The 14,247-nt window shown below is 38.1% G+C and overlaps 1 long non-coding RNA gene across 2 annotated transcripts in view; it reads left to right on the top strand.

The window, feature by feature from the left end:
• Positions 1 to 203: 203 nt before the first annotated feature.
• The window catches only part of LOC103228893 (uncharacterized), a 217,802-nt gene continuing 203,758 nt past the window's right edge, over positions 204 to 14,247 (top strand). For both annotated transcript variants that reach the window (XR_012090951.1, XR_005235346.2), the window contains exon 1: positions 204 to 422. This is a non-coding gene — a long non-coding RNA (uncharacterized lncRNA). The remainder of the gene's footprint in view (positions 423 to 14,247) is intronic.

Raw genomic sequence — 14,247 nt, 5'->3', positions numbered from 1 at the left:
CAGTTACTGATTTTGTAATCTGGAACTGAAACTGACCAATAATAAAATAAAATTCTGGTCCCACTGAGACAGCCTGGTAGGAAGGGGGTCCCTGGAGAGACACCAACCACCCTGCCCACTGGGATGGTGCCTTGGGAAGTTCACGACGTTTGCAGCAGGGAGGAGCCTGGCGCTTCCTCTTTCTGTGTGAACCTAGGATTTGAATGCAGGCAGGAAGTGCTTTAGCAGGAACTCTGGCCTAGCAAGAGTCCCTGTTTCCCCCTTTAATTCCTTTTCATCCAAGAAAGCCCTGTCTCACTCACCATTCAAATTGTCTATGAGCCTGAATGTTCGTGGCTATGGGATAAAGAACCCCGTCTTTAACTCAACTAAGGAAAAGTCCTGCAACATTTTTGGTGCGCAGCGTGGGGGCTGGAGAAGTGGTGAGTGAGATGCAAACCAACAATTCTTTTTCTGAGCCTTTTCATCCTTATGGCCTTTTCCTTCCTTTTTCGGGCTGGACTGGCAAGCAGCAGCTCCCCAGGGCTCTCCCCTCCATGCCGGGGCTGGGATGCATGGCCCAAGGATGTGGCACAGCAAGCTGGCAGCCCCAGTCACCTGCGTTTGCAGGAGGCTTCCCCTTCGCCAGCCAAGGGGTTTTACTCCATTGGACAGTAATTGAACTTGTCTCCCTGGTGGAGGAACCACTTGCATAAGAGTAAGAGGTTCTTCCCCAGGCATTTTTAAACTGTGTTTTTTCCTTTTCTCTTCTCCACCCCAGCAGCAGTTAAGTTTTAAGCAAGTTTTCTTTTTCTTTTCTTTTAGAAGACGTTTTGCTTTGCCAGGACTCCCAGCTATCACTGTTTATATTTTCTGTAAAGCTTTAATTATGAAGAAGGGTTTGCGGGGCTAGTCTTGGGCTGTAGCCAATCCGGTGCGCTTTGCATGTCTGTATGGTTTGTGCTGCATGCCTCCATCTTGTTTTACACAATGTGTGCATGGCCTGTAACTGCTTGGCAAGGCTTTGTTGAGGAATACTGCCTTAGGGAATACATTTCTTTCTGGGTTGATATCTGCAAGTTTTCCTAGCCCTGTCTCTTAAAGGGCCCCACCTAGCTTCTGCCTGTGTGTGTGTACTGTGTGTAATCTCTGTCAAAAGAGCTCTAATTAATTTGGCCTAATGAAAGACAAGCACTTGGATCTAATATTTTTTAAAGGGACGTTAAAAGCTGTGGAAACTTTCAGTTGATGACTTTAAGAAATAAAAACAGCCCTAAAGACTATTGGTGAAATGCAGGTCAGGTGCAAAGTTTGCTAAGTGTTTTGAGGTTACAAACTGCTTTTTGGGTTTTGAGAACTATTGGACTTGCTGGCTTCACAATTGGTAAGGCCTGGGGAGATATGGAACAAACCACCCTTTAACTAATAAGGCAAACTTTGGTTGCAGTTAGCACACAATTAAAGCAACTTACCAAGTTTTATCTTAAAGTTCAAAATTGCTAGGAGTTAATTGAAACTACTAGAAATATATTTACATGCAGAGTGTGTAAGAACAGTAAAACGTGGTTTTAAATAAAAGTTATAAGAAGGCATGGAAATTTAAACTTTTGCCTCTAGTTAAAGGATTGTTATGAGCTAAATTAGGAAAAAGCTAAAGGTTCAAAGAAGTGGTGGAAGAAATGTGGGAATTAATCTTGCAGAAGAGGTTCTCTGTGTGAACATACTGACTAAATTCAAAAAAGGGTATTATATGGTTTTTCTGTAAATTGAGTATTGAAATAAAAGCATGGCAAGGTTTTCCAAAGTCTCTAATCTGCTCTTTGGCGAAATTTGTAAGGGGTTATAAAAGGTTTTTGCTTCTTTAAATCTCTGAGCCATAATTTTTTCAAAATAAATAACTTATGGTAATCTGGAATTCTATTTCATAATATCAAGTATTTTAAACCTTGAACATTTAACAGCCTTCCCAAAATTAAACTTCAGTTTAAAAACTGTCTTTCCTGACATCTGGCTTTTTGGATAGTCCAGAAGGCCCCTGGAATGTCCAGAAAAGAGAGGTAAACAGGATTATTTGACATATTAGGTACATGAAGTTGTCAAAATGATGCTTAATCTTCTTTAGGTTATATCTTGGTGAATAATGCTAATATGTGTTCCAAAATTGTATGGGATTTCTTAAATTATAATGTCTAAGTATATGCTACCAATCATAATTAAGATTTTTATTTTGTTATGATAAACCACGGAGATAACCAAACTTCTTTGTCAGTTGTGTTTCTAACTGTAACTAACTTGGACATTTTCCTATTCACAGACAATTGTTTTCTTGTTTTAATCCTTCCCAAAAGATGGTTTATAATGACCTGTAGAAGTTTAAGTGGTACTCTTAAATACAGCCTTCTGATAACTTTAGAGATTGTAACATTGGAATAAAGGAAAATGTACAAGACTCATGAAGAGCTGAAATGCTCATGAATATCAAGCAAAACAAGAGTTAACTAAATGGATTGAACTCAGGAAACTGAAGCAAATCTTTTTAACCTTTGCTTGGAAAATTGCTGATCCATATTTTGTTTTTTGGACTCAAGGAAACTTTGAACTATGTATGGCCTTTAATAATTAAGTAGGTATACTCCTGTGAGCAAGATTTGGAGCATGTTTGTTTCTCTCTGCCTGGTTCCTCTAGAATTTTGAAACTATTTGTGAGTATTATTATGACAATATTGTTTGCATCAGTGCAATAAGAATCCATTATCTTTTGGAACAGGACACAATTGGAGAAAGTGGTTATTTTACCAAGGCTTTGACTGGAAGGATATGCTCCCCTTTAAGGAGTCAATCTCAACTTGTAGAGCTGATAAAAGCCCCATAGGAGAAACTGGCCTCATACCCTCGTCTGTGCAGTCCCTGTATAGGGTTCCTGACCTGGTCAGTAAAGAATGTCACTTTCTAACAGGTCCAGGAGTTCCAAGTTTATCTTGGGACCTTAAGAGGAGAGGATCACTCAACTGACAGGTATTTGAGGATAAACCCATGGCTTGGCTAGGCTTTAAAAGGTCTTATCTGAGACTCCTTGTGGAACAAACTTCCATCAAAGTCAATCAGTCCAAAAGGTCTATGTAGAAATCGCTATTCTTGCTGTACTTTATGCAAATAATCAGGCCAAGTATAAGACTAAAATCTGTTTTGCAAAATAAAACTCATTCGGTCCCATGATGATTTGTTTTTTTAACAAACATGAGGACTGGAGAGAAAGAAATCATGTTTCAAAACTTGTCATATATTTGTCTTTAAATTCTAAGTTTTTTGCCTACATTTTAGACTAACCCTCCTTGCTTCTGTGAACCAACTAGCAATCCCTGGCTGAGGCTCAGAAAGAGTAAGAGGCATAGGTAACGTAGAAATTCTGATCAGTATTCTAGCTCTGAGCAATTATTCTGCAAATCCTGCTAGGTGATGGGAATTAATAGGATGCCTAACACTCGGAGGTTTTCTTTTGGGAAAGTAAGGCCAAGGAGCTAACCAAAGCCACGCACCATGCACCCAAATCTTAGCAAGCATAACTATAGCCATCACTTATTTGGGTGTGTCACAAGACATCCTTTCCTCTCCCTTTTTGGAGGAGACTCAGTTCCACAGTTTCACCTTAGCATTTGGTTTATGATAAGGAGTCCATACAACACCCGAGACACATTTTTGTCCTCAAATCAATTCCAAGCTTTGGGGTCAAAGCCCTAGGAAGGAAAACTGGACTGAGGGATCCATAGGCAAATGACAACAGAGATTAAAAGGCACAGCGCAGGTGAATATGGCTGATCCTGACAATTAAGTCAACCCCAAGCTTCCTGTTCCATTGATAAAGGCCACGTTAATATCCATGGCATAAATGAGGTAAAGGGAACTCCAAGGCTACTGACAGTAGGTGGGAAAGAGACATAGGTGAGAGCAGGTAATTCCTATTCTCTAGGTCTCCTGGCTTCATGGGTGCAAGCCACTTTAATGCCCATGGCAGTACCTGCCAAGGTTGCTGGAACTTGGGCATGCAAGGATGGAAAAAGGAAAGAGGATGCCCTTCCCTCTCTCCCTCATGTACTCTGGATATCTGCTAGAAAGAGACAGGAACCAGGGATGCTTGCTCCCCTCTTTCTAGATAGGCAGCCATTTACCTTCAGTCTGTACCCTTTTCAAATGTATCCTGAACCCCTGGGACTCCTTTGAAAGAATGCCTTCTTTTTTCCTTTCTCCTCCTCAATTCTCTCTTCACTAATAGGTAATTATGTCCCCATACTATGAGGTACTCCCCTCAGGTGCATCCTCCAAACTGGAAAGAGTTAATTTTCTAAACCTTAAACTGGTTGGCTTAGGATTGAGCTCAGGGGAAGGGAACCCAGAAGCCCAACGTAGCAGCAAAAGGGTAAAGTTTTGTTTTTTTTTTTTTTTTTTTTTACCAGTCGGGCTTTTGGCCTCCATCTCCCTGTGTAAACTGGTAAAAGGCCTTAGAATTTTTGAGCTGTCTTTACACCTCCCCTTGTTTTGTTTTGTTACATGTTTTCTAATAACCTGGTTTATCTGTTCTTGCCTTCAGGCCATCAAACTCCAAATAGTCATGCTACTGGAGCCTCTGATGGTGGCTCCTTCTGCCGGTGGCTCCTTCTGCCAGGAACCCTTAAATAGGACTCTAGGGAAGTTCTGACTACCTTTTCCCCAAAACTGTCCCCTGTCAGCAGGAAGCAGTTAGGATGGGTCTTCTTCCTTATCCTAATCTTATGGTAGTTAGATGTACTTCTTTAGAGGAAGGAATGAGACAGCCAGGTGGGAGGGGTTCCCCAGAGAAACTCCGGCCAGCCTGCCCACTGAAGTGGAGCATTACAACATTTTCAGCAGGGAAGAGTTCGGCCCCTCCTGTTCCCGTGTGGAACTTGGGATTTGAATGGTGGACGGGAAGCACTCTAGCAGGAACTCTGGACTAGTGAGAGTCCCTGTTTCCACTTTTCTTCCTTTTCACCCAATAAAACCGTGTCTCAGTCACCATTCAGATCGTCTGCAACCCTGAATTTTTGTGGCCATGGGACAAAGAGCCCCGTCTTTAGCGGAACTAAGGAAAAACCTTGCAACACCACCATAGGAGTTTATGAACATGTAAATTCACAATTATAATGCCAATGCAACATCAAGACAAAATTTTGCCACATTAAAAAATAGTTTTGTCAGCGTTTACTAATTTTTATAATCATGAAGTTGTTATGTAGATCCATATGCTGTATGAGGAAAACATCTTTATGTTTTGTCTATAAGACAAAATTTTAAGAATCATGTTTTTGAAATTGTTATAATTTAGTTTTAAACTATGATAATAATTTTAAAGTATTTTGAATCTGCCTGTAGACTGTATGTAATTATACTGGACAAAGTCCAACATGTACTGGCAAAGGGAATGTTGAGATGATATTTGAAAGCTTTTCAATGTTGCAAAAAAGGTGTTTTTTTCTCTTCTGTTGACCTACATGTTACTTTCATTGACCATATCAAGTGTGATATATTAGTGATCAGGTGTAATTTGTGAATAAAATATATTTTATTTTTTTTTTAAGATATATATTACTGTAAAGTTATAGCGAAGGTGTGTTTATGGTGAATTGCTGCCAACAACAAGCAATTTGACATTTGATTTTTACTAGAAAAAAGAATGAAATTTAAACTTTAAGCAGTATCTGTTTTTGCCAATATTATACCATGAAAAATGTCAATCACTTAGCAAGCTTAAAAAATGTTAATGGGAAGACTTGTACACGCACCACAAAGATTCTTTCATCAATACTTTACCAATACTTGCTTTATTGCATATTTATCCATCTGTCTATCACCGTAAACTTCCACCAATCCATCTTATTTTGGGGTACATTTAAAAGGAAATTGCAACATTATTACAGTTTTTCCTAAATACTTCAGTATGCATATAATGAAATAGAGTTCATTATTTGTTTATAATCTTTCTTTTGATGCAAAGTTACATAAAATATAATACACAGGTCTTAACTGCATATCCAAAAAGTTGTGACAAGTATGTATGCTTTTGTAATCAAAACCTCTAATAAGATATAAAACATTACTTTTGTCCCAGACAGATTCCTTATCACTTTTCCCAGACAATTTCACCTGATATGGTTTGGCTCTGTGTCCAACCAAACCTCATCTTGTAGCTCCCCTAATTCCCACGTGTTGTGGGAGGGACCCTGTGGGAGATAATTGAATCATGGGGGCGGGTATTTCTGTGCTGTTCTCATGATAGTGAGTAAGTCTCATGAGATCTGGTGGTTTTAAGAATGGGAGTTTCCCTGCACAAACTCTCTTCTATTGTCTGCTGCTATGTGAGATGTGCCTTTCACCCTCCGCCATGATTGTGAGGCCTCCCCAGTCATGTGGAACTGTAGTCCGAAAACCTCTTTCTTTTGTAGATTGCCTAATCTTGGGTATATCTTTAACAGCAGTGTGAAAGCGGACTAATACTCCACCCTACCCCCTGGCAAACTAATAATTGCTATGATTTTTTTCACCATAGAGTAATTTTGCTTGTTATGGAACACAGTATAAATGAAATCATACAGTGTACCCTTTTGGATAAGGCTTCATTTACATGGTATAATGTTATGAGATTCACCTATATTTTATGTGTACTAAAAATTTGTTTATTTTCATCATTAGTATTTCATTGTATAAATATATAACAATTTGTTTATTATTTTGCATATTGATGGATATCTGGGGTGTTTCTATTTTTTCATATCATGAATACAGTTATGAACATTCCTGTATAAGGTGTTTTAAGGTGTTTTTTGTTTTTTTTTTTTCTGTAACCTTTAAAAAAAAAACATTTTTACTGGGTAGATACCCTGCATTGGAATTATTAGTTTATAGGGTAGGTATATGCTTACTTTTTTGTTTACTTTTGTAAAAAATTTCTAGACCTTTTCCCAAGTGCTTGAATCATTTTACTTTCCTACCAATTATTTATGAAAATTTCAGTTACTCCAGATCATCACCAACATTTGGTGGTGTTAGTTGCTTTAATTTTAGCCATTGTAGTGTGTTTGTAGTAATATTTTATTGCAGTTTTCATTTGCATTTACCTAATTGTTAATGATATTATCTGTTAAGAAAACAGCAAGAGTTAGGTCTAGGTCTTGCTGCTTGCCCAACAGAAAGCCAGTCACTGAGACAATGGGTATTACCAGGGAGGAAGGCTTTATTCGGGTGCTGCAGTCAAGTAGATGGAAAATCAGTCTCAAATCTCTCTCTCTGACTAAAATTAGAGATTTATTCAGCAGGGAAGAAATGTAATTGTGTATGGGAAGACCAAGTCCTCTCACTTATCCCTTCCTTAGGGGTAAGGAAGAGGAGTTGGTCAACAAGAAGCAGGAAGGGAAGCAGGAACAGGAAGTCAGTTAGGCAATCATGATTAGTGAAAGGTCTGGCATCTCATTGCCCAGATGTGGTGATGTGGTAAGTTTCAGTTCCTTGATAGTATCTAGGAAGTTTGATGGTTGATTTCCTGAGAAAGGAATTCAGGTAAGATAAATCAAGTTTTTCTCAAGTTTTGAGACTAGCAGAGTCAATGTCTACATTTATTCAAAAGAAACCATAAACATCACTTCTATGGAAAAATTGGCCCATGTATTAGTCTGTTCTTGCATTGCTGTAAATAACTACTTGAGACTGTGTAATTTATAAAGAAAAGAGGTTTAATTGGCTCACATTTTGGCACACTGTACAGGACGCATGCCTGGGGAGGCCTCAGGAAACTTAAAATCATGGCAGAAGGTGAAGAGGAAGAAGGCACATCTTACATGGCCAGAATAGGAGGCAGAGGGTGAAGTGGGAAGTACTGCACACTATTTTTTTTTTTTTCAGTTCTTCAGTATTCTTATTTATCTCATTCCTGAAAGGAGGACTCCCTAAATCTTGAAAATATTTCTTCCCACTGTTTCTCACATTCAACTATGCTTCATATAAAAGAAAACATAAACAGCCATTTAACGTAAGATCTAGTACTTGCTCTCTCTCTCACTGACTTGCTTATACACTTGTTATTTACAGATTTTCTTTCATGTCAAGTCATTTCTTAATTAAGAAATTCTAGGCTTACATGTAATGGCTATTTATTTTCCCAAAAGACTCAAAATATCTAAATATCTTGGTATTTCCTTTAGATCATTAACTTAAATATCACAGAAAGAGCTGAAAGCTCCTTTGTATTTTTTTAATTCCTATTTTGTTTCCTTCTTCCATAGTAATCTGGTGTATATCCTTCTCTTTCATATTTTGGCCCTTAACTACATGTATATCTATGAACAATACCTACAATTTTGCTCTTTTTAAATGGCATATAACAATATCATATCTACATACACACACACACACACACACACACACACACACACACATATATATTTTAAGACAGGGCCTCACTCTGTCACCCAAGCTGCAGGCAATGGCACGATCTTGGCTCACTGTAGACTTGACCTCCCAAGCTCAAGTGATCTTCCCATCTCAGCCTCCGGAGTAGCTGAGATTACAGGCATGTGCCATCATGCCTGGCTAACTTTTTTCTTTTAATTTTTATTTTTTAAATTTTATTATATTTTGAGGTCTAGGGTACATGTGTACAACGTGGAGGTTTGTTGCATATGTATACATGTGCCGTGTTGATGTGTTGCATCCATTAACTCGTCATTTACATTAGGCATTTCTCCTAATGCTGTCCCTCCTCCTTCCTCCCACCCCACGACAGGTCACAGTGTGTGATGTTCCCCACCCTGTGTCCAAGTGTTCTTATTGTTCCATTCCCACCTATGAGTGAGAACATATGGTGTTTGGTTTTCTGTCCTTGTGATAATTTGCTCAAAATGATGGTTTCCAGCTTCGTCCACGTCCCTGCAAAGGACATGAACTCATCCTTTTTTATGGCTGCATAGTATTCCACGGTGTATATATGCCACGATTTATTAATCCAGTCTATCATTGATGGACATTTGGGTTGGTTCCAAGTCTTTGCTATTGTGAATAGTGCCTCAATAAACATACGTGTGCATGTATCTTTATACTAGCATGATTTATAATCCTTTGGGTATATACCCAGTAATGGGATGGCTGGGTCAAATGGTATTTCTGGTTCTAGATCCTTGAGGAATTGCCACACTGTCTTCCACAATGGTTGAACTAGTTTACACTCCCATCAATAGTGTAAAAGCGTTCCTATTTCTCTACATCCTCTCCAGCATCTGTTGTTTCCTGACGTTTTAATGATCGCCATTCTAAATGGTGTGAGATGGTATCTCATTGTGGTTTTGATTTGCATTTCTCTGATGACCAGTGATGATGAGCATTTTTTCATGTGTCTGTTGGCTGCATAGGTGTCTTCTTTTGAGAAGTGTCTGTTCATATCCTTTGCCCACTTTTTGATGGGATTGTTTTTTTCCTGTAAGTTTGTTTAGGTTCTTCGTTGATTCTGGATTTTAGCCCTTTGTCAGATGGGTAGATTGCAAAAATTTTCTCCCATTCTGCAGGTTGCCTGTTCACTCTGATGGTAGTTTCTTTCGCTATGCAGAAACTTATTAGTTTCATTAGATCCCATTTGTCTATTTTGGCTTTTGTTGCCATTGCTTTTGGTGTTTTAGTCATGAAATCCATGCCCATGCCTATGTCCTGAATGGTATTGCCTAGGTTTTCTTCTAGGGTTTTTATGGTTTTAGGTCTAACATTTGTCTTTAATCCATCTTGAATTAATTTTTGTATAAAGTGTAAGGAAGGGATAGACAACCAGGTCTTGTGCGAACTCACTCACTATCACAAAAACAGCAAAGGGGAAGTCTGTCCCCATGAGGATCTAATCCCCTCCCCTCAGGCCCCTCCTCCAATACTGGGGATTACATTTTCCCATAAGATCTAGGCAGGGACATAAATCCAAACCATATCAGGTAAGTTTCATATCTTTTCATGTGCTAATTGACCATTTGCATAATTTTGTGAAATATATATTCATAACCTTTGCTCATATTTAGCTTTTTGTCTAGAACTATTTCAGTTTCCATTTTATTGACTACTTTAAAATATGTTTGTTGAATTCAAAAAGAAATTGAGGTTTATTTTTTTCATGATTGTGAGTACAGGGAAGAATCTTATATCTGTGGAATTTCTCATAATTTGGTGGTCCAAATCCTAATTATAATTTCTAAAACAATTATACTATCCCTCTGATCACTGTGGTAATTTGGATACAAATGTTTCACAACTTCACTTTTCAGAAACATGGTTTTAGACTTAATAAAAGCCTTAATTAGGAAAAACCTAATTGTATGTTTTTTTAAAGAAAATATCTGGCCCGGCACGGTGGCTCATGCCTGTCATCCCAGCCCTTTGGGAGGCTGAGGCAGGCGGATCATGAAGTCAGGAGAATGAGACCATCCTGGCTAACATGGTGAAACCCCGTCTCTACTAAAAATACAAAAAATTAGCTGGGCATGGTGGCTGGCGCCTGTAGTCCCAGCTACTCGGGAGGCTGAGGCAGGAGAATGGCATGAACCTGGGAGGCTGAGCTTGCAGTGAGCCAAGATCATGCTACTGCACTCTAGCCTGGGTGATAAAGCGAGACTCTGTCTCAAAAAAAAAAAAAAAAAGAAAAAAGAAGAAGAAGAAAAAAATATCTCTATAATCATTGAATGAGTTGCTTCTGAATCTGAAAAGGAAGCACTTGTAGCAACAATTTTTCTCATACCAATAATTTCTTTCATAATGGTGTATGTTGATAACTACAAACTTTTCTAATGAAATACCAACAAGATTTTTGTAGAGTTACTGAAGTCATGGACTGTTTCTTAAAATACTGCTTAAGCTACTTTAAAATATAACATGGGTATTTTTCTTCTGTTTTCTCTTTCTTCTCTTTTAATAGTGGTGGTAATAATATTGATAGAAATGATAAACTTTGTTTACTGTGTGTCAGATATTGTACTACATACATAAGACATTATTTTATTCTATTATATGATATAAACTTTAATTATACCTGATTTATTATAAATGAAGGAACTGAAAGAGGGTCAAGTTGTTATCTCAGCTGAAAAGTGAAGGAATTAGAACTCGAACCTAGTTTTTCCTTTTTCTGCCTCTTAACTGTGATATGCTGCTTTGGAGATCATAGACTCCTGAATTTGGAAGATGAAACATGATTAGTGGTGCTATTATACTTGTGTGAGTCAATCTAAGGAGTTTAAGATGTGCTCCATAGGCATTCTATAACAGTGTTCTTATTTAGTTTGTCTTCTTTGGGCATCAGAATCTTAACTGAATTGTCAATTGTGGTCCACCTGTTTCAGGCATGTAGTCATAATGGTATCTGAAAGAATTCTTTAGTTCAAAGACTTATAAGTACAGCAAATAGATTACCTGAGAGTGAATATGCTATTTAGTATTTAGAATAAATGATAGTACAGAGCACCTACTACACACTTGGTGTTCTATTAAACAAAGATGAATATGGCCCAGAGGAACTTACAGTCTAGTGGGAGTTACTACTATGTACACAGAGAATTTCTTTATAATATGGTTAAGTGTTATGATAGAGGCATGCAATGACTATAAATACTATATCCTTTGTGTTTCTGATAATGTCTGTTAGCCCCTGCTTGCTAAGATATAGGGAAATTCGTGGTTAAAATTTCCTGAGGGAAATGCTCACTGATTTCAGTTTTGGATTTTATGGTCTTGCTTAATTGTATTTGGCACTGGAATGACTAATACTAATTTCTGATAATCCTCTTTTTAAACCACTACTGAAAATTTAGAATTTGTTAAACGCTGAATATTAAACATTGAATCTGTCTCTTAAGAGGAAGTGCACAAAATCCTAATTCTGTTTCTCTGCAGCCTTTCAGGCTCCATCATTACTAAGGGATGGTTGTTCTGTTTGCTCAAGGCTGCTAAGAAACTCATATCATTTTGTGAAGAGAGACTAAGGCAGAGAATAATCATGGGGAGTAAGGGACATAGAGAAGATCCAATGTTTGGATTTATTATTGGATTTTGTTGGGATAAAGGATAAGGAAACATCTCTTCTTATCTGAAAATGCAAAGCTAACACTGTTTATGAATAAACTATGATCTGGTGGTTTATCAGGATCATGTGCCAATTGGAGGGTCAGGCTTTTCATGCTTGCGTTTTTACTATTATAGAGTAGTTAAAGGGATGGAATATACAAGAATGGTAAGGTTGAATGATTCGTTTTGGAGCACTGGGTAAATTACAGCATGACAGATAAACTCAGGTCGTCAAATATTTGGCTTATGGAGCAAAAGGAAACACATTTGGTAACCATGGTATAGGAGTTCCCTTCTGCCTGCAGCTGGTGCACCAAAACTGATGAAAAGAAATGGCAGAAACTGATGTATAATAAGCACATTTTACCTCGAGTTTAGTACACACATTTGTATGGGGTATGTGTATGTGTAAGTAGAAACAAGTTTCCAGAAACAATACTAACCCTTATAAAGTTGCATTCACTGTGGTCTGTTATGTTCTATTCTATTCAGAGGGAAGAATGTCTTTTCACTTACAAATGTAGTCATTAGATCATATTAGGGGAGAAAATTATTGAGTATTTGGAGCAGTATATTTGAAAGGCAAGCATAGAAGGTTTAATGTACTAAATGAGCAGATCATAACAATCTTTTTCATTCCACTTCTGATCAATCCACTCCAAACTTTGCTTTCTTCCAACCTTTGTACTATTTCTACCACATGAATCTGTCTACCACTGGCCAAAGCTTACTGGACTATGAGTAGATACTTGGCCCCAAAGAAATCAATCTGTAGGCTGAGCTGTGTCAGTCAGATGCCTAGATTGTTCAGATTTTTCTAGGATTATGATAGATCTATCTCTCTCTTTTTTTATTTTTATTTTTTATTATACTTTAAGTTCTAGGGTACATGTGCACAACGTGCAGTTTTGTTACATATGTATACTTGTGCCATGTTGGTGCGCTGCACCCATCAACTCATCAGCAGCCATCAACTCATCATTTACATCAACTATAACTCCCAATGCCATCCCTCCCTTCTCCCCCTCCCCATAATAGGCCCCTGTGTGTGATGTTCCCCTTCCAGAGTCCAAGTGATCTCATTGTTCAATTCCCACCTATAGGTGAGAACATGCGATAGATCTATATCTCTTTACAAGTCCATTTTTAGAGTGGATTTGAAATTTCTCTTCCTTATATGCAAATGTGACTTGACAGATGTACAGATATTTCCATGACTGTCATTGAAAGCTCAACCCATCCATAGATGGACATACTCTTTTATAGCCTATATTATTACTTTATAACACTGACTGATAAGTTTTATTCCCAATTAAATGCAGTAAATTGGTTTTTTTTCTAGGCGATTCATCACCTCTTCTGACAGTCAAGCTAACAGGACATTTTCTCCAAGTGAGACTCCATTTTTTGCTGGCTAAGTAGTCAGTAGTATCTTTTTTTTTTTTTTTTTTTTTTTTTATACTTTGAGTTCTAGGGTACATGTGCATAACGTGCAGGTTTGTTACATATGTATACTTGTGCCATGTTGGTGTGCTGCAGCCATCAACTCGTCAGCACCCATCAACTCGTCATTTACATCAGGTACAACTCCCAGTGCAATCCCTCCCCATGATAGGCCCCGGTGTGTGATGTTCCCCTTCCCGAGTCCAAGTGATCTCATTGTTCAGTTCCCACTTATGAGTGAGAACATGCGGTGTTTGGTTTTCTGTTCTTGTGATAGTTTACTAAGAATGATGGTTTCCAGCTGCATCCATGTCCCTACAAAGGACACAAACTCATCCTTTTTTATGGCTGCATAGTATTCCATGGTGTGTATGTGCCACATTTTCTTAATCCAGTCTGTCACTGATGGACATTTGGGTTGATTCCAAGTCTTTGCTATTGTGAATAGTGCCGCAATAAACATACGTGTGCATGTGTCTTTATAGCAGCATGATTTAGAATCCTTTGGGTATATACCCAGTAATGGGATGGCTGGGTCATATGGTACATCTAGCTCTAGATCCTTGAGGAATCGCCATACTGTTTTCCATAATGGTTGAACTAGTTTACAGTCACACCAACAGTGTAAAAGTGTTCCTATTTCTCCACATCCTCTCCAGCACCTGTTGTTTCCTGACTTTTTAATGATTGCCATTCTGACTGGTGTGAGATGGTATCTCATTGTGGTTTTGA

This window comes from Chlorocebus sabaeus, chromosome 24 (assembly GCF_047675955.1).
Source record: "Chlorocebus sabaeus isolate Y175 chromosome 24, mChlSab1.0.hap1, whole genome shotgun sequence".
In the NCBI taxonomy this organism is placed as follows: domain Eukaryota; kingdom Metazoa; phylum Chordata; class Mammalia; order Primates; family Cercopithecidae; genus Chlorocebus; species Chlorocebus sabaeus.
Note: the sequence above shows the minus strand (reverse complement) of the source record. Positions and strands in the feature narration are given on the sequence as shown.